We start from the raw sequence: 21,257 nt of genomic DNA on the forward strand, positions 1-21,257 counted from the left end.
AGGCCTTGAGTGCTCAGTTTTCATGGGGGGCATCTTCCCAATCCAAGCTTGGAGGGGCTGCTGCTCTGGAATCTGCAGGCTCAGTCCTTGTGCAGGCTCCACAGACCCACATGACTTAGCAGTGGGCCAGCCCTGGGGCTTCTCTCCAGGAGAAAAGGGGCAGCACTTGTGCTACTGCAGCCTCCTTCGCCTCCCTTGGGAGGCCAGGAGCAGAGCTCAGATAAAGCGAGGGTTTCCTCTCAGGCAGATGGCATGCCCACTCCTCCTGCTTTTGCAGAGGCCACAGAGCTATTGCCCACCAGCTTCAGGGCTCTCATAACTCTTTCAAGACAATCACTTTATTTATATGAGTTTGTTTTAAAAAACCCCACAGACGATCCACTGTGGGGACCTCTCCTACTGCCTCAGCTTGATTCTCTCCTATCCTCCGAGTCCATAACTCTTAGTCTTTTGATTCTCCCAGTCCACAAACTATAAAAATCTTATTTCTGTAAGGTCTTTTATGGTTACCAAGATAGTCAATAGTGTCATTTTCATTCATATCATTCTGCAGGGAAGTTAGAGGAAACGAACCAGACAGAGGAGAGCTATAAATAAGGCTCAGCCACGCAGGGCCCCAAGTGGATCCTGCTGCATTCTTTTAAAACGACTCATGCAGAGAACACACACAAAATATACACACATGCACACAAATATGTACACATACGTTCACTTGTGCATAGACAGGTGCACAAGACTAATGCACACAGAGTGCTTGTATGCATGGGGCTTGCACACACACACACACACACACACACACACACACACGCATGTGCATGTATAGCTTACACAGTTTGGCAGGCTTAGAAAAAAAGCCCTCTATGGAATTTGCCTGGCTTTGAAGGGCCGAGAGCAGGCAGCGTCTCTTGTTATGGTGAGATGGGGGGACTGCAGCAGACCAGCCCAGAGAACACATTCCAAAACCATGAACGGCAGGCTTGGGCACCCAGCCACCCATGAGCTCATGTGAGGGAGCTTCAGAATTCCGGCCAGCACAGGAGTCTGTGCTCCAGGCCAAGGGGCAGGAGCAGCCAGTCCTGGGAATGACCAGGCAGCTCTTAAGGCTCCCTCTGACTACCTGTGTCATCTGAGGGCTCAAACCCTTATTCCTGGAGGACAGCCAGACAGGTTCATAATTCTGACTAGCTGCTGCTCAGTTGAACACCTGTCCACAAGACCTGGGAGAGAAAGCCCAGGGCATGATACCAGAGCAGAAAGCCCGTAGTCTCAGGCAGAGGGAGTGTTAGCAAGTCGTTGCTGGAGGGGGGCAGCTCAGACCCAGCCAAGCAAAGATGGAGGGGACAGGTCCAGGCCCGAGGAGGACTGCCCACCTTCCCCAGGTAAGAGTCAGGACTCAGTCCCCGGCCCCTGGAGTAGGTGGGGGAAGGAAGGGGTGGAGTGGCTGGCGCTGGAGAACTGCGTTCTCCTCTGAGAACTCCTGGTTCACTGTGCAGCAGTGCAAAGGAAGGAGCAGCCACTGGAGTCAAGAGGTCTGGGTCCTAGTGTTAGCTCTATTCTGTTGCCCTGTGTGATGTTGAGCAAACACCTACCCATCTCTGAGCCTCTGCACTCCGGTGAGACAGGGAGGGATGAATCTTAGGCCCCTTCTAGTTTTAGAGACGCCGTTGTGGATTAGCTGCACCACAGAACCTCAGGAAAGGAGTATTTCCTTAGTTTCACCATTTGGAAAATGGGGATGATGATTTTTGATGTTGACCACATCTCAAAGATGTTGCGAGGAGGGCTGGGCCAAGGTCCAGGAGTTCAGACGAGCTTACTTGGGAGCTGGTGGGTTTGGAACTTGTAAAGGATTCAGCCCATCAGGAAGCCTGAGGCCCTGAAAAGGCTTCCCTTCTCCAAGCTTTCTCCTCCCTTCTTATTACCACCCCCCACCCCCATGCCCAGCACTCCCCCAAATGCTGAAAAACTGAGAATGGAGGCCAGGGCTCTAAGCTCAAGGCCTTGGAATTCCTCTGTTTCCCCTCCTGCTTTCTTCTAGGGAACTATTAATTGTAATTTAAGCCTCCCAAGTTAAAAGCAGCATGCAGATTTAAGAATTCTTTCATCCCAATTACACATCATTTCTGGCTGTGCTTTAGTGTCAGGCTTTTATCTGTTGTTCTGGGGAATCACTTACCAGTCCGAGCAGCAGGCTCCACACGAATTTCTTCTGATTATGTTTAATGGGAAATGGAGAGTTAACCACCTTGTCTCCCCTGAGCTGTGTAGGCAGTTTTCCCGGCCCTGCCAAAAGCAGCAGGGGAGCAGGAGGGCATGGAACGGGGGAGCCGCAGGGAACTCTGTGTCCTGGAGCGGTCTGTGCAGAGCTTTGAGGGACCTGCGTGGCCCTGGTGGCTAAGGGAGCTTCTACCCGCAATGTCCAGGTGACTCAAGTGCTCTGTTCTGGGCACTGATAGCAGAGCAGTTATTTGTTTACTTGACACACTTCAGAACTATCGGTGTCGACACTGTCACACCCTGAGTTGGTACCATTTTCTCCCTCACCTCAGTGTGTGCCCAGGTGCTAGGGCCCTGACACTCATGTGCACACATGCACACTCTAGAGTGTGCTCAGCCCCTGGACCTGCACTGCTATACTTGCATATAGTCATAAAAGCTTGGGCACACACACACACACTCCAAGAAGCATGTGGAAACACACACATGCACACACAGAAGCAGGCACACACCAGCAGTATGCATACACATGCACACACACTCCAAGAAGCATGCACACATACACACATTTACAGAAGCAGGTGCACACACAGCAGTATGCATACACATTCACACACACACTCCAAGAAGCATGCACACGTGTATACATGCACGCACTTACAGAAGCACTCATGCATATTCACAATCAATACCTCCATACCCAGGGACAAACTATTTGCATAGAGCTCTTATACTTACCTCCAAATACACTCTCAGTTCAGTTTGAGTCTTATTCATTGTCACATGGAGTTTTCTAGGTCTGTCTGCCTGTCTGCCATTCACTGAATTAGGCTGCCATAGAAGCTTGGAGGAGATCTTCTAATGTCAGATGACAGGTTTATAGAGTGAGGTCCCTGTGCCATCGAGCCCCCCTACCATCACCCACTTCCACTGTGTCCCTTAACCCTATCTGTCACACCCAATTGGACTGTACTGTGTCACAGAGCTCAGCTTAGCTGCTCAGTCCTGGGGATGTTACTCTGTAAATCTCAAACTCAACACATCCAAAGTGGAGCTCTAAATCTTCCCCCAAACCTACCTTACCTATAGTATTTCCCCATTGCAGTTCTTGGCAGGTCCTTCCTTGCATTGCTTAGGCCAAAACACTCCAATTCTGATACTGGCTCAATGTGTGGGTTTTCCTCACACCACCAGGCAATTCTCTGACACCAGCTGGATGTCTTACAATTCAACTCAATCTTGACACTATCTACCTAGAGATAGCATCAGATCTCACAGGTTAAGGGCTCAATCCCATGAGACTGCCCCTACCCCTCTTCAGGTGCCACTCAAAGTTGTTGCATGTGTTTTTGACCAATCATCTATAAATCATAGGTTTCCAGAACCAACCCCCTTGGGTTCAATTAATTTGCTAAAGTGGCTCACAGAACTCAAGAAACCAGCTTACTTCCTAGATTACAAGTTTATTATAAAAGAACATAACTTGGGACAAGCCAGATGGAAGACACATGTAGGGCAAGGCATGGGGAAAGGGTGTGGAGCTTCCGTGCCCTTTTGAGCACCACACTCTCAGCAGCTCCATATGTTCCCCAACCCGAAAGCTCTCTGAATCTCTTTATTTGGGGGATTTTATAGAGGCTTCATTAGAGGCATCATTGGTTCAATCATTGGCCATTGGTTGAACTCAATCTCCCCTCTGCGGAGGTGGAGGCTGGGCTGAAAGTTCCAACCCTCTAATCATGTGGTTGGTTTCCCTGGCAACCAGCCCCCTTCCTTAGATTACCTAGGGCTTTCCAAAAGTCATCTCATTGACATAACAAAAGACACCTTAATTGTTCTCACCACTTAGGAAATTCTAAGGGTTTCAGGAACTCTGTGCCAGAAAACAGGAGGAGGCAAGAGAACTGGGGCCTTTATAATTCATTGTCTACCAGATATTGGATATGGGATTCCCTAATGGAAGGGAAGTGACCTTGGGTGAAGAGATGCCTTTTCTGAGGGCAATACTGGAGGAGAGTGACTAAGGTGAATGCCGTGGGCCACAGGATTCCCAGCACTTTTGGGACTGAGTACCTCAGTTCAGAACTGGGGAATCTGGGCACCATACCACAGCATCTACTACACCTTGTTTTTAAAAAAATAATTTTATTTATTAAGTTTTAGAGAGAAGAAAATGGAGGGAGGAAGAGAAGGAGAGAAACATCAATCAGTTGCCTGTTGCGTGCCCCCAACTGGGGACCTGGCCCACAACCCAGGCATGCACCTTGACAGGGACTCAAACCTGTAACCTCTTGGCTGGCAGCCCAGTGCTCAATCCACTGGGCCACACCAGCCAGGGATCCACTACATCTTTTAGCATACCTAAATGAGTAAATGTAACTGTATTATAGTTATGGCTCCAGCTAGAAAATGAGCTCTCCGGTGTTTCCTAAGTGTCTAGAACAGTTTTGATTCAGTGGGCTCTCCATATATGTTTGCTGAATGAGTGAATGAGCCTGCTTGTGATCAATGTCTTGTTTGTCTATGTCTCCAGCCTAATTGGAATCACAATCCCAGTTCTGCCACCAACCAGTTGTGCAACTGTGGGCAAGTTGTCTAACTTCTTGGAGCCTCTGCGTTTTCATCTATAATGGTATAATAGAAGTGCCCTCCTCATGGGGGTTTTAGAGAGGATACAATGAGAGTTAATGCTTGTAAAGCCTGGGACAAAGCTGGTTTAGGGGAGTAAAATTTGCCACCCCAAGATGTGGTTTTTCAGCATAGGGTTATTTTAAAGAAACAAAAGACTCAGGAAGAACCTTGTCCCTCCCCCTAACTGTCTAACAGAATTTAGACAGAGAACCTGCACCAGGAAGGGAGCTATCACCATAGATAACTATCTTGTAATATGAACTAGATGTGGTAGACAGGGAGGAAACTTGCAGTCTATTTGCTAAAATGTCTTTGCATGTCTCATGGTCTCTGTATGGCCCAGCAAACGTTCATTTACCAAATATTTGCTTTTTCCATCTTTCTGTGAATTGCCTTCCTTCCTTTTGAAGACCCCTTCTCTTTAGCTCAAAATGGCAAGTAATCCTAACTCGGCCTAATTGTCTTTGGAATCTCATGTTTATGTAGATTCCCCACACATACATAATTAAATTTGATTTTCTCCTGTTACTCTGTCTCATGTCAATTTAATTCTTAGACCAGCCAGAAGAACTTAGAAGGGTAGAGGAAAAATATTTTTCTTCCCTAAAATTTATTGATTACTGATAATAAATATTATCTGTTGTTAATAATGTTTTAGTGTCTTGGGCTGTCCTTGCTTAGGGTTGCTGCCAGGATTCTGATCAGACTTAAGACAAATCTGAGACCCCAATTGTGGTACCTACTAGTGTACAGGTAGAGGTGGGCTCTGTTTCTGAAACTCTGATTTGCAGAGCTCAATTTTTGGCTAATGAGGGGAGATCTCTGAGCACAAGCCATGGAAATCTCAACATATACTTGAGGGTGTATGTGTGTCTGTATATGTTTGTATGGAGATAATATAAGCAATACTCAAAGCCATACATTCCTAAAGATAACTTGTTTTAGGTATTAGGACCCCATAGGAAGCCAGTGTCAACCTAAGAAATATCCAAACCTGTAGAGAACTTTTATAAGAGTTCATCTGAGTCAAACTGATGATGTATGTCAGGGAACAAGATCTCAAATGCTCTGCAGAATAATAGTTTTGCGGCTTCTTTTATGCATTTGAAATTAAGGTGGGAAAGATAAGATGATTACACAGAGATGGGAGAAAGCAAGGCAGAGATTCGATTATAGGATAGTTAAACAAGATTACGTGCTTCCCTGAAGGTGTTTATGGCTTATTTCAAAGGTGTGTTAACCTAGATGAAACAGTGAACAAGGCTTGCTTAAGGCAAAGATAGACCCGGCATGACTACCCACCATGACCACCCACCATGACCTGCCTAGTTAGGAATTTATGATCAGCTCACTTTGTGAGGTTACTTTCCATAGACCCCCCCCCCCCTTTTTTTTCCATCCACACCAGTCACGAAGTAGGCTCTGGAGAGGTCAAAAGAATTATCTCCCCATCCCTACCTTCTGCTTACTCTTTTCCTTCTGCATAGGCTTCTCCCTCATTTCTCCCCTGAATGAACTTATTCCCAGTCTCCGGTGAGCTCCTTGTGGTCAAATCCAGTGGATGTCTACTTGACGTCAGCAACAACTGATACTGACCACCAAGCTGCATCCTGCGCTGGCTAAGATTACTCTCTGGGTATAGTGCATGCTGTGGTATGGTCTCCCGGCACCTCCCTCAGGACTGAGGTACTCACTCTCCTGGCCAATGGGAGCATTGGTGGCCAACAGCACTCAGCTGAGTCTCTCCCCAAGAATTGTCTTTGGCCCAAGGGAAAGGGCTTTCCCAAGTTTATGCCCCTCCCTGGAGGCAGTTCAAATTCAATGACTGATTATTCTCACCTCATTTGGGGACATTTCTAAAGGGTCATACCTGCGCTAGAGATTGGACTGACTGAGGCCTCTTGCAAATGTTATCAGAGTTCAACTTCTCCTTCTGCCCCGTCCCGTTGCCCTCCCTCATTCACAGGTGGCATTACTGAGATCATTCTCAATAAGCCCTCGGCATGCAAATCTCCATTTTCAATCTGTTTCTAGGAAACCTGACCTACTACAGTTGGTACTTGGAGTAGTTCCTAGGAAACACTCTCAAATGGGAGTTTGGAGTTGCAGCTCCCACTGGCCAGTTGGCAATGAGAAGCCCATCACTGGTGGTGAGTAGAAGTACTAATGGCCTCTGACATGCTCTAGCAGTGCAATTGTTAAATGGTTACCAGTGGTGAACTGGGGATGGCATATGGGTGGAAGGGAACATAGTGGTGGGAGTAGTATCACAGACATGGAGATGCTCAGAGGATGTATTGTGATAATCATAAGGACTATGGAATTAGGTGATTGTTGCTGGTGGCTATCAGAGCTGGAAACAGACAATGAAAGGCTGAGAGGGTAATTAATCACCAATTTAAGGTGAAGTGTGAAATTCAGAGGACCTTCTTGCCATCAGATAAAGAAACTTTCTTCTGAGGCTGGGGGGCAGAAAAAAACTGAAGTCTGGGCCAGGAATTAATTATAAGGGTAGCAGATTTCCAGAGAAAATGGAATTCTCGACAGAGAAAGTTGGGTATGCTTGATCATTCAGGGCCTTGATTGGGAAGGAGTGGAACCCTCACTTTTGGAACAAGGACATAGGGGTTGATGCACTTGAATGTCTTGAAATCCCAAGTCATGCCGAGCTCTCTGAGGCTGCAGAGTGTCCTTTGCCTTCCCCAGGCTTCTAACTTGTAAGATGCCAGGCATCATGTGATGCCCTCACCCCCGACCCCAGGGTCTGCTCCTTCCGGCATCCCACCATGACCCGCCTGTTAGGTCGCTTCCAGACTTAGTGTGCACAAGCAGCAGCGCCGTGGGTAACTGTATTTCTCTCCCACGTTTGACAGTCCCTCTGCCTCTAGTCTCTACTCTACTGCCCCACCTTCCCTGCTGCCACCCAAGGAATCTTCCTAAAACGCATCTCACACTGTCTCTGCCCTGCTCAGCAGCTCTTTTTTGCTTCTGGGTCAAGTCCACTCGCTATGTACGTATTCTTCTCTTTGTACTTGCCATGCACGTTCCCAGAGCTGAGCCCTTGTTTATGTTGTTTCTTTCGCTTGAAAACTCCCTCTCCTTCCTTACTTTACCAGGCCCTTCCCTGTCCCCATTCAGGTGCCACCCGTTGCCTTCTGTGGAAGACATTGTGTCCTCCCAGCTCCCCTCTTCAGGCCTGGCCCCTCTATCCTCAACTGAGAACGCTGGCTCTAAGGGCTCCCAGCTGCATTCCTGTAGGGGCTGGGACTGTCCTCAGCTGCAGAGAGCCACCTTGCCGAAGGCTGTGCGCACTCGGGGGCCAGCCCACAGACAATGCTAGCTGAAGAGGGAAGAAAGGCCCAGATCCCTTGCCTCAATTTGGGACAACTCTGAATCCCCTCTGCCCCGCCACCAGAGCTGCTTCTTGGCTAAGGCCTCAGCTGCAGCCACATTGCCGGTCCAGCCCCAGCTTCCTCACTTCTTTAGCGGTGTGTCTCTTCAGAGCACCTCCTCCCAGCACTCCCAATAAACCTCATGCCACTCTGTTTCAAAGTCTGTTTCGAGAGAACCCAATGGAAAACACCTCCTCCCCCCCAAAACACCTCAAAGTATTCTTAAATCTGTTTACTCTGGGCTCCCTCAGAACCCTGCATATCCATCTGCTATTGTGTATTTTTCACTTATCTGTTGCTGTGTAACAGCCCCCTCACCCCCAGCTTTGTGTTTTCAGATAATCATTGCTTTTGACTGGCCTCACTCAGTTGGGCGGTTCTGCCCGTATGGTGTAGCTTGGTTCACCGGTGTGGCTGCCCTCCACTTGGACCCCCACTGGGACTGAGCCAGGGCCTCACTCGGCCTGGCTTCTAACCATGCAGTGGTCTTCAGTATGGCAGCTGGGCTTCAAGAGGGAAGAGCTGGAAACGACCTTTCCTCTTAAGACCAACTTGGGCTTAGAGAGTTTAGAACCTCACTCTGTTGTATTCTCTTGGTCAAAGTAATTCACAAGGCTTGCCAGATTCAAGGAGAGGGCAAATAGGCTCCACCTGTTGATGGGAAGAGCATTGTCTGTGTCTAGGGATGATGCCCATATTTGGAAACTATCTACTACAGCATATAACAGTCATTATGCTGGGAGTTCCTTGAGTGCAGGGATTCAGCTTTCTGTCCATTGCCCCTAACCAAGGTACTCCTGGGAGTTGTCAGAGATTTTTTATAAAAGTGGGCTCCAGCCCCAATATTCCTCATGCTGTGTTTGGTTCCCATAGGACCTGGGGAGTGGGTAGAGAGGTAGTGGAGCCAAGCCTCAGGCTGTCATTTGCCTCTTTAATTTCTAAGATAGCTCATCCAAATGCTGTCTGGGAGTCTACTTTTGGGCACAGACTCTGCCCCCTGGGGCATGAATGGGGCACATTTTATTCAGCCACATGGTTGTAGAGTACCTGGGATCCAAACACAGCCTTAATAATTAAAGGCCGTCTCTCTTCTCTCTTCTCATTGTACATTTAGAGCATGTGGAAGTCATTAGTGTTGTCAAATATTTCTGGCTATGCACCTGCTGAACACATGGAAGGATTGTACTTCTTGTCCCTCTTGTGGTTGGGTGAAGCCTGGTGATTAATTCTGGCCGATGATTGTGAGTGGAAGTGACTCGTGCTGTATCCGGGCATTGAAGTGCTGTGTGAAGCCCTCTCTAGAGCTCTCTTTCCCTCTGCCTCAGTGACTGGCAATGTTGGAAATTGTGTCTTCTCCATCCGTTAGGTGAGGAGATATGGAGCAGAGCCCCAACCAACTCATGATGTGCACGTGGCATGAGTAAGAAATAATTGTTTTTTAAAGCTACTAAGATTAAGATGAAAAGGTTGTTTATCATGGTAGCATGCATGACTGATACAAGAGTCCCGGCTTGACCCAAGCGGAGCTCACCTTAGCATTCAGGTAAATCTGGAGTGGGTGGGGACAGGGCTCTTGGGAAAGAACTCACTTTCATAGAAGGAGAGGTAGAGGGCACAGTCGTTGTTGAAGTGTGCTACCTAATATAAGAAACTAATACATCAGTACATGTTAGAGTTATAAAGGCTTAATGTTAAAACTGAATGGAATAAATATTCAGCAAGCATTTGAAAGTTTTCTACCCCTTCCTCCTGTAAATACATCTAATCTCTCCCTTCTGCCACCTGCGACCCCCCTCATTCACTACTAGGGATTTGAATAGTTGTCTTAAAGGCAGAGTGAGTGGAATGCCCAGACATTTGCATATGGGATTTCTTTGTTGGTTTTCTTTATACTAGTTCAGCACCTCTCTAGATTTAGTGTGCCTAAAAATTTCTGTTCCTGTCTATATAAATGAACCCATGGATTCTGGCCTGTATGAGTGGTTTAAGAGTTTTTTCAAGGGTTGTTTTGATTATACGCAATTCTTGTCTTATGCACAGACCTCAAAATCTAACCCGTATGTAAAATGAGATTCCATTGTTCAGAACCAAAAGAACTTTGCAAATTTCATGAGATGCTTAGAGCACAAGATGTCAGTAGCTGCTGCTCTTAGCCCGTTATCCACCCATCACCCAAGTCCTGTTGATTTTATATCCACGGTCTTATGCCTTCACTGTCTCTTGCCTGGGTTACTGTGAAAGGCTCTTCCCTGGTCTTTCTTCTTCCGCCCTTGCTGCTTCCAGTTCATTGTCTTCATCACAGCCAACACGATCTTTTCTAAGCACCCGTTTTGTCATGTTACTTTCCTCTTCACAGGCCTTCTGTTTGTCTTACCAGGAAGACCAAAATCTTCAATTGGACCTGAAGGCCCACAGGGCCAGGCTCCTGCTGGCTTTTCCAGCCTCATTTCATGGCAGTCTCCCCCTTTGCCTCCCTGATCCCTCCATGCCCACCTTTCATGCCCTTTCACATCCTTTTCCCCTCATTGCAGAGCCTTGGCCCCTGTTTTATATACCGTCTGCTTGGGCTGTTCTCTCTCTCTCTGCCTAGTCAACTAGGCTCTAGTTCCCTCCATGCCTTAGAACCGAAGACAAACTGACCTAAGGCTCCAGGAAGAGGAGGAAAATTTCCCTTAAAGCTAAATGCTACCTTAAACCTTAGAGAAGAATGTAAGCCAACTTATTATTTGTTCTCGTAATATGGTTTGCCTTCCTTAAGAATATTTATGTCAGTTTGTAATTATACACTAATTTATTTGATGAAAACTTGTTTCTTCCAGTAGAATGTAATTTCTAGGAGAGTGGGGGCCATGATGTCCTTGTGTTTATTGTGTTCCCAGCACATACAATAGATCTGTGCTGCATGAATGATTGAATGGTGCTGACAGTGGTTCAGTGACAGCTACGGTGGCTGTGGCATTGACACCAGTGATGGTGCACCCATTTCTGTGTCTTTTGGGCTAATATTTGCTCTAGTTCTTACCTCGGGCTTATGTGGCCTGAAAAATAGGAATTACCTCCAGATGCGAAAACCAAGATCCAGAGAGTTGACAAGACTAAGGGCCGGTGAGTGGCTGAGCCAGGTCCACAATCCATCCCATAGATTCCAGATATGGAATTCTTTCTCAGACGTGACACTACTTCTGGGCCTTGACTGACAAAACAGGTGATGTTTCCTAAAGTCTCCAGTCTGGTAATTCGTGGGACAGAGACAGCACAGTAACATGTTTTACAAACAGTCCTCTTACCCCTCTTTTTTTCCCCATATTTCTCTTTCTTCTTCCTTTTCCTTGGATTCAAAAGTAATTTTCAGGGGAAGTAAGATAAACATGGGTAAGACATGCTGATAAGCATGCTTAAAATGTTGATGAGAAGGTAAAAAGAAACTGGGTTGAGCACAGCTTCGCCCAACTTGTAGGGCTGGTGAGGACCCATATGCGGTTTTAAGGCCGCAAGCTCAGATTTTGGGAAATGTATTAATGCTGGATTACTGTTTAGTTATCTTGCTGAAGCTCTAGGGCCTGGTCACATCTCTGTGAGTAGAGGGTAAGAATGGGAAGGGACCTTACATTCTCAGTTTCAGTCAGAGGAGGTCAATCCTGGAGTGGAAATGTGAAGGTATAAGGTAGCAATTAGCTTTAAGGGAAATTTTCCTCCTCTTTCTGGAGCCTTGGGTCAGTTTGTCTTGGGTCCTAAGGCATGGAGGTAAGTAGAGCATTATGTTAGTTAAGCTAAGTCCAGCTGCTATAACAGAAATCCTTAACTACTCAATATCTTAACAGAGTAAAAGTTTCTTTCTTGCTTCCAAAATAGATATTCCCAATCACTGGTGACTTTCTTCTAAGTGGCAGTTGAAGGACTCAGGCCCCTTCCATTTTGCGGCTCCCTTATCTTTAACATGTGACTCCCAAGGTCGTCATAGAAGTAGAAAAACAGGTCTCAGCATAGCTTGAGCAGGGAAGTTTAGATCCTGCTCCGGAAGGAAATAACTTTTCACCAAAGGAGCTCCACAAACTATCAATATATATCAGTAGGAACTAGGGGAATACATATAAAGGTGGATCCTGAAAGTTTTGGCCTGGGATGGGGGGTTGGAGTATCAGTTCAGATTAGGGAGTATTTATTGGTATAGGAATACTTTCCTTGGACTCAGGATTTCATGTCTGGCAAGGACACTTGGAGTCAGTGCTAATAAATCTGATCAGATGCTATTGGGTTGTCTCTGTAAAGTTTGGACATGATGATAGTCTGCAGTAAATTAGGTGAAGATACTGGAATTGCCTTGGCAGAGTATTGAGGAAATAGTCAGAGGATTTAGAGATGCATAAGACTTTGAGACCAACCATGTTTTCTGGAAAGGCCTAGAGGGCACCCCCTTCACTAAAGCAATAAGGAATGCGATAGTCAGGGGTTGACAACATCACTGAGGGGCTCAGTGATGGCTGTTCTCAGTGGAGGTGAGTGTTGATGGTAAGAGATGCTGCCATGGAATGGAGCCCAGTGACAATGGGGAGGACAGGATTTTGGAATGGCAGAGACTAGGTGCCAGCAGGTAACTGACAGAGGAAAGGGTGACTTGTTTATCACAGTAAGCAACCAAGCTGGAATGGCAGTGAGGGGCTTGGACCCAAAGGGATCTTGTAACTGAATGCAGGTCTGGCTGCCTGTTGCTTTGAAAGCTGATACTTAAGAGATAGGTGCTGGTGTAAAAGAAAGAGGTTTATTCAAGTACTGGTCACCTGAGAAGATGAGGGACTCATGTCTCAAAGCCCATATTCACATCTCAGTGCAGGCAGAGGTATTTTTAAGGAGGGAGAGGGGAGGCGGAACAAAGAGATCAAGGGAGGGGGTTGAAAAATTCTCTACAGGCAGACGAGCACACTCCATTCTGATAAGGCAAGTGATGGTCCAGTGTGCATCATCCTGGTTTAGTCATCCTGGCTCCATAGTTGAAGGTCAGCAAATCTCCTGGAGTTGGGATGCCTGAAGGTCAGAGTCTATATCTTTTAGAGTTAGTTTCTAGGATTCTTATACAAACATGCTGTTTATTTACAAGCTATATATTAGTCAGACTCAGCATTTACAGAAACAATGTCAAAAGGATGGTTGGGTGGGTTACAATTACCACTGTTACAATTATGCTGATAGCTAGTAGACCATGTTCTTAGGGTCTAGCTATATGGGTAGCCAACAACGTTATTATTTGACTTTCAAATAGGAAAAGATAAAGAGCAGGTGAGCAGAAGGTTTATGACAGTCTCTGCAATAGAAAATAATAAATATTTATTTATTTCCCACATCTGAGCCATTCTTCTAACCCTGAATTCATTGATTGAAGGGCAGGCCAAGTTCCCTTGAGAAAGGACTCTGCAGTATCACTTCAAGTATATATACAGTGAACATTTCCCCAATCTTGCTCCCAAGAGACCTATGGCTATTTTTCAGAGTAACATTAGGGGAAAGAGAGAACATGAAACTCTTCTGAGGATGATTTAGGGTCTGATCTGGAAACCCAAATGCTACAGTGGCTCCCATATGAGAATTGGGGCATATCAAGAACCCTAATTTAATTCTCTCTCACAGTGGCACCAATGGACTCACACACTAACTCTTAGTTCATTTTCCTGGTTTCTGAGTAATAAAGTCTTAGAGGTATGATTAAAATAAATATACTTGGTAGTTGCCCAAACATTGATTCTCTGATCATTATGGTAAGAAGCCCAAGTGGAGGGCTTTAAAAATGCTCTCCAACACATTGGCGAAGGTATGAACCTAAAACCGTTCTATAGTGGCATTTTAGAAATTAGCATTGCTATAACAACTTAAAGAATACAAGGTTGATTTTCCTCATCAGAGTCCTGTTCGAGTCATTGGTATGGTCCCTAAAAACTCAGATTGGTTAAGGATGATGACAGCGGACAACCGTAACACGTCAGAGCCCCAGTTGTAGCTGCTGTGCTGAATGTGGTGTCTTTACTAGAACAAATCAACATAGCCTCCAGCTTTTGAAAGGCAGCATTTGATCTTTTCAATTCACATCAGGAAAAGGGATTAAAAGCAGTTTGTATTCACATGGGAAGGACAGCAATATATGTTCCCTGTCTTGCCCCAAGGCTATGTTAATTTTCTTGCTTTCTGTCACAATATAGTCTAAAAGGACTTTGGTTGTCTTGACATTCCAAAAACATGATGATCCACTATATTGGTGGCATTATTCTCACTGAACTCAATGAACAGGAAGTGGCATGGCCTCTGGATATCCTAGCAAGAGACATACCTGTCAGGAGGAGGGAGATAAGCGCTACAAAGATTTAGGGCTTCATACATTGGTAAAGCTTTTAGAAGTTGCTCCTTGAATCTCCCACCACTAAGAAAGATGCAAAGTGCTTGATAGGCCTCTTTGGAGTTTTGAGGCAGTGCATATACTGTACTTGGAAATAGTGTTCTAACCCATTTTTGGAGAGGCTCAGGAAGTTACCAGTTCTGAATGAGCCCTAGATCAAAAGAGGGTTCAGCAGCAAGTCTGAGATGCAGTGCAACCTGCTCTATTGCTTGGCCATATGACCTGATAACGACAACAGTGTCAGGGGTATCTATGGTAGAGTCTGGAAAGTCTTATTAGGAGAATCACAGGATTAGAGTTATGGAGCAAGGCCATGCCTTTTGTAGCAGAGAACTACTCAATGCTTGAAACCAGTTCCTGGAATGTTCCTAGGCCCTAGCAGAGACCGAGCCCCTGACCATGGATCATCAAGTGACTATATGGCCAGTGCTGCCCACTGTGAGCTCAGTATTACCAGATCTGAGTCGTTAGGTTAGGTAGATGCATCAGCAATCCTTGTATGATGGAAATGGTACATTTGAGTCAGACTTGAACAGGCCAAAGAGACCTAAGTAAGTATACTCACAGGTGGCTTAGTCTCCCATGTCACTTATCTTTGTAGAACAAACAACTTCCTCTTGGCTTTTATCTATCACCATGTGAAAAGATTCCTATGATCAGCTAATGGAGAAGGAAAAATCCTGGGTTGGTTTACAGACGGGTCTGCTCAATATGTTGGTGGCTCTAAAGGACTCTGTTGAGAGAAAAATCTTCCACTAGGTAGATCTTCAAGAAGTATAGTTTGGTTATCAACTTTTTATGGAGGGTGATGTGATCTGAGGTGAGCATACACATAGACCATTAAGCAGATTACTAGGTGACTTGCTTGGCTAATTGGTCAAGGACCCGGAAGTAGGAAGATTGAATGATCAAAATAAGTCTGGGGATAAGAGGTGTGGTTGGCCCCATGGGAATGGACACAAAGTTTTCAGATTTTTGTGTCTCACATTAGTGCTCACTGGAGAGCATCCAGTGTAGATAACGAATTAAATACCTAGGGAACAAGAAGACTCCTAAAGGATACTGTACTTGCAGTGTTTGCAGGATGTGCTCCTGGCTCTGGTTGATGTGGTGGGAGGCAGTTGCTGCTGGCAGACAGGTGAATTGGTGTAAACCCAGAGGTTAGTAGAGAGATGCCTCTTTTAAATGGTCACTCTCAATACCCCATGCTCACTCTAATTAGAGCACACCAGAGTATTTATAAAAGGCTTCTTGCTGACATGTCTCACCTATGTGCTACTTTCCAAACATTACCTTTTTGTTCCAATTCCCTGAAAATTAAAAAAAAAAAGTAATTTACTCTTTGAACCCCCCCCCCCCCCAACAAACCATTGAATGTTTTTGATATCTATTGGATGTCAGCCAGCCTCTCTCCTCAACCACTGACATGTGCATGATGGGCCCATGTAAAGGGTAGCATGGTGGTAGGAATGGAGGTCATGCATAGGCCTAACACCATGGACTCTCTCTCCCCAAGGCTGAGCTAGCTAATAGTTGATATATGTATGACCTGTCAGGAGTAGAGACCAACACTGGGTACTCGTTATGATCTGATCCTATAGAGAATGACCAATCACTTGGTGGCAATGCCCTGTAAGGGACAGCAATTTGTCCTTACTGAGAATGAAAAATACTCTGAATATGGGTTTGTCTTCCCTGTCTGCAGTTCCTATTTCAGTATCACTATCCAAAAGCTTAGAGTATTTGATTTAGTACTGACATGGGATTCCACATAGCGTTGTCTCAGACCAAGGGACCCACTGTACAGCAAAGGAGGTGTGACAATGGACTCATCACATTGGGATTCATTGGTCCTATTGTATATTGTATTGCCTGGAAGCTGCCAGCCTGATAGAATGTTGATGGCCCCTTAAAAACTCAGCAAGCTGGCAGCGTGAGAAATGGTACCCTGCAAGGTTAGGATTCTGTTTTCCAGGACAGAGTATATACATTACACTAATGTCCATTAAGTGCTGTTGTGTTGCAATAGCTAGAATATATGGATCTGAGAACCAATGGGTGAAAGAGAGATTGGACTCTCTTACCATCCCTTCGGGACCAACTTAGGGAAACTTGTACTTCCTGTCCTAGAATCCTAAGGCTGTGAGGGACTTAAGGTCCTGGTTTGTAAGGGTTGAGCTTCTTCCACCAGGGGAAGCAGTAAGGATTCCATTCACACAGGTTCCTAGCTAGTTGTTTTGATTCTTCATGCTAGTAGACCAGTGTACAAAGAAAGGAGCTAGGGTTGCTGCTATATAATGAGTAAGTATAAAACTTTTCTACTTCCCTGTGAACTTTCATCATTCCCCAATTTACCTGTGTTCCTTGAGTTAAAAGTACAGGTTTTGGAGTTGAATAACTTGGGTTCAAGTTTTGACTCCACCATTTCTTAGCTTTGTGATCTTGGGCAAGTTATTTAACCTCCAAACCTTATTTTCCATATTTGTAACATGGAGATAGTCATGTTATTTATCTTGTAGTGTTGTTGTGAGAATTAAATGTAATAAAACACATATCAGCTCGATGTTTGGCACATACCACTCAATAAGTGTTATCAATAATAATTCAATAATCAATAATACTAATACTTATTTTTATCTGTCTAGCAATATCATATATTTCTTATATTCCTTCTACCATATAAGTAAGGTGCCATCATTATTATTCCCAATTTACATATGGGAAAGAGAAGCTTGGATTTTGGTAAAGCTGAGCCAACTTGTCAAGTCTTCTAATCCCCAATCCCCTGCTTCCCATTACTCATTTCATGGAAATCTTAGGTGTAGTTGAATAGGTCCATCCATCCAGCTCAGTAGCAATGTCAAAAGGTGAGACTCAAGTTCTAGGAGAGAGGACATATTGGCCAACTCAGCATCTGTGTGCATGTGTGTGTGTGTGTGTGTGTGTTGAAGGGTAAAGCTAAAATGGTGAAACATCTCTTCTAAATCTCCAAGTCCCCAGGAATCCCTGAGTTATAGAGGGCATATTTCTGCCCTGTCCTTTCAATGCCTTCTGAGCTTGCTTACCTTTATTCATCATTCGGAAAGCTCTATTCAATGGAACTAAATTCAAATGAAAGAGAAAAACATTCTTTCTCCATGAGTCTTTGTATCCCACCATTCAAACCGAGTCGACCAAATGACTCAAGACCTGAGAGAAATCTGAGATCAGAATATGTAGATTTGAATTTAGATTCTGTTACTCCAGGATTCTGAATAATTCTTTTTCTCTCTCTGGGCCCCAGTTTCCGTATCAGCACTGGGTGGGGACCGCTTGTCTGACACTTCATAACTCAATGCTGCACCCACATCTCCTACTTCTACGGGGAAGGAGGGAGGGATTATGGGGCAGTGGCATCAATCCCCTTCCTGGGATGGCTCCTCTGAGCTCTATATTTCTTGGCTAGAGTGACCAGGGAATTTTCCCCTATTGATTGCTTTCTGTAATCGAGCTTAACAAATAGAACTTTCCTCAAATGATTCTTCCAACTAAACTGATAGAAAGCTAACCTTGTTATATTTATTGACAGAACATTGAAATAAATATTATAGGTCTAGAGGGAATGTTTCAGCTCATTGATTTTTTTAAGGAAATAATAAATGGAGCCTATTCCCTTTGGCATATTATGCTGGGAATAATCTAAAAAAATGCTTAGCTTGTTCAACACAGAGTTTAGAAACCCTTCTTCCACTCCCTGTGGAGCAGGATCCCTTTGCATAAATCTGCTCTGGCCCAGACAATCAATTTTCAATTTTAATTATTTTCAAAATTCGTTTATTATTTGCTTGTTCTGTGAGTTGCGAGCTTTGTCTTGTTGTGTCTGCAGCCAGGAGTGGTCAGACCCCTGGCCTGGGTCTAGATGCATAAAAATGATCAGTTCTGTCCACCACAGAGGAAGCTCACCATCCCTCTTCCTAGGGTCCCCTGTTTGAGAACAGGGGTCTGCAAATCTGCCTATTTTTGTAAATAAAGTTTTATTGGAAAACAGCCGCACCCATTTGTTTACATGCTGTCTGTAGCTGTTTTCCGATACAATGACAGAGTTGAGTGGTTGTAACAGAACCCAGACAACCCACAAAGCCTAAAATACTTAGTGTCTAGTTTTTTATACGTTTGCCTACCCTGTTCTAGAGTCTTCTCTCTTCTGCCCTTCTAAATGAGACCAGGATGCTTTATTCACTCTCTTGGGAGATCTCTCCTGGACTGAATGGTTACCATAATAATACTAGCCAATGCCTCTCTAGTGCTCTTCTAGGTCCCTGGCCCTATCCCAAGGCTGTTTTATACATATATGGGTTTCATTTCACCCTCACAGTAACTTGAGGAGTTTTTTGTTTTTGTTTTGAAGATTTTATTTATTTTTAGAGAAAGGGGAAGGGAGGGAGAAAGAGAGGGAGAGAAACATCAATGTGAGAGAGAAACATTGATCAGTTGTCCCTCACATGCCCCCTGACCAGGGACCGAACCTGTAACCCAGGCAAGTGCCCTGACCGGGAATCAAATTGGTGACCTTTCATTTTGTGGGATGGTGCCCAACCAACTAAGCCACACCGGTCAGGACTTAACCCTGTTTTAAAAATGAGGAAAAGAAGACACAGAAAAGTTAAGTAACTCACCTAGGGTCACACGAGTAGAAAACAGCAGGGCTGGGATTTCAATCCAGCCTTCCTGGCTTCAGAAATAGCGTCCGAGATGATGGGTTCTCAGAGAAGGACTAGGTCAATGTTCCTAAAGTACAGACAGGGAAACTGAGGCTGAAGAGGGGTCACAAAGCTGGAAGTAGAATCCAGCTACATGTTCTGGGGACGTATCTTTCTGTTATTATTCTGTCATTCTGCTCAGCTTCCATCCACCAGAGCCAGGCAGGGGAATTCAAAGACCGTATGAGCAGAACCCTCCATCACCTCTCACCCCTCGAAGTCTTGGAGGACTATATTATTCACTGCTTCACTTATTACATTTTTCTCATAGTCATCTGCTCCTTTACTCTTTCATGTTGGTGGAGGAACTTGGTATCTGGCTCAAGGGCTTCTTATCTTGGGTAATTTCAACATTCTTTCCTATCACAGTGATTGCTAAGTACTTATAGTCAGTGATTTGCATGGCCATTAGCAGGCCTTTGGGAAAGGACTTAAATGGCATTACAGACTCATATACAATCAAAGGTTTGGGCTGCATATATGCCAGTCTTTTTCAGTTAAAAATCATTCTTCTTGATCCTTTGTCCTCCCCGGCTATTAGCATATCCTTGATCTGCCATTCAAAACCAGATTGATTGGAGGCGTTTCTACTCCATCATTGTCTCCATGTACTTCCCTCTCATTCACCCTCAACCCACTCTGATCTGGCACCCACCCAGAGCCTGCCAAGAAGACTTTAATGATGCTCACATGGCAAGGGCAGTACTTTCCAGCCTCTATCTTCAGGATTTCTCTTGTCTTTGAAACTATTGACCATTCCCTTCTTGAAATGTTTCTCCCTAGCCGCACTTTCCTGGCTCTCTCTTACCTCTCCAGACATTCTTTCTCAGGATCCTGTTCTGCTTCTGCTTTGTCTGCCCTGTTAAATTTTTAAAAAATATATTTTATTGATTATATTGTTACAGTTGTCCCAATTTCTTTTCCCTTTGTTCCCCTCCACCCAGTGACCCTACCCTCCAGTTGTCCCCCGCTTAGTCCATGCCCATTGGTTGTGCATATAGTTCTTCTCAACATCTTCCTGTCTACTCCACTCCCTCCTACTATGCTTCTTAATTCCTGCACCATCTCCCTCCCTTTCCCCCCTTCCCCCTCCCTGCTGACCTCCCCCCAAAATGTTCCCCATACCTATAATTCTTTTCCCACTCTCATTGCCTACTTAGTTTGCCTTTGTTTCGGTTCCCTACTTTCTGTTGTTGGTTGTTGTGATACAGTTTTCATTTTAATGTTCGTAGTTTTGATCCTCCTTCTCCTAAACAAGTCCCTTTAACATCTCATATAACAGTGGTTTGGATCTAATGAACTACTTCAGTTTTACTTTGTCCTGGAAGCACTTTCTCTGCCCTTCCATGCTGAATCACAACTTCACTAGATAGTAATCATGGTTGTAGGTTTTTGCTTTTCATTACTTTGAATATTTCTTGCCAGTCCCTTCTTGCCTGCAGGGTCTCCTTTGAGAAATCAGCTGATAGTCTTATTGGAATCCCTTTGTACATAATTCTCTTCTTCTCTTTTGCTGCTTTTAAGATTCTCTCTATCTTTAATTTTTGACATTTTGATTATAATGTGTCTTGGTGTGGTTCTCCCTGGGTCCAATTGTTTTGGAACTCTCTGTGCTTCCTGGACCTGTAATTCCATTTCCTTCCCCAAGTTAGGGAAGTTCTGCTTCATTATTTTTTCACATAAATTTTGAATTTCTAGTTCTTCTTTTTCACCTTCTGGCAACCCTATGATTTGGATCTTGGCCCACTTATAGCTGTCCCATAGGTTTCTGAGCCTGTCTTCATTTTCCTCACTTTTCATTTCCTCTTTCTGCACTGGTTGACTGTTTGTTCCTTCCCTATTTTCCGATTTGTTGATTTGAACTCTGGCTTTCCTTCCCTAACAATTTGTTTCGTA

The sequence above is a fragment of the Furipterus horrens genome, unplaced genomic scaffold (genome assembly GCF_987537825.1).
Source record: "Furipterus horrens unplaced genomic scaffold, mFurHor1.1.pri manual_scaffold_3, whole genome shotgun sequence".
Lineage (NCBI taxonomy): Eukaryota > Metazoa > Chordata > Mammalia > Chiroptera > Furipteridae > Furipterus > Furipterus horrens.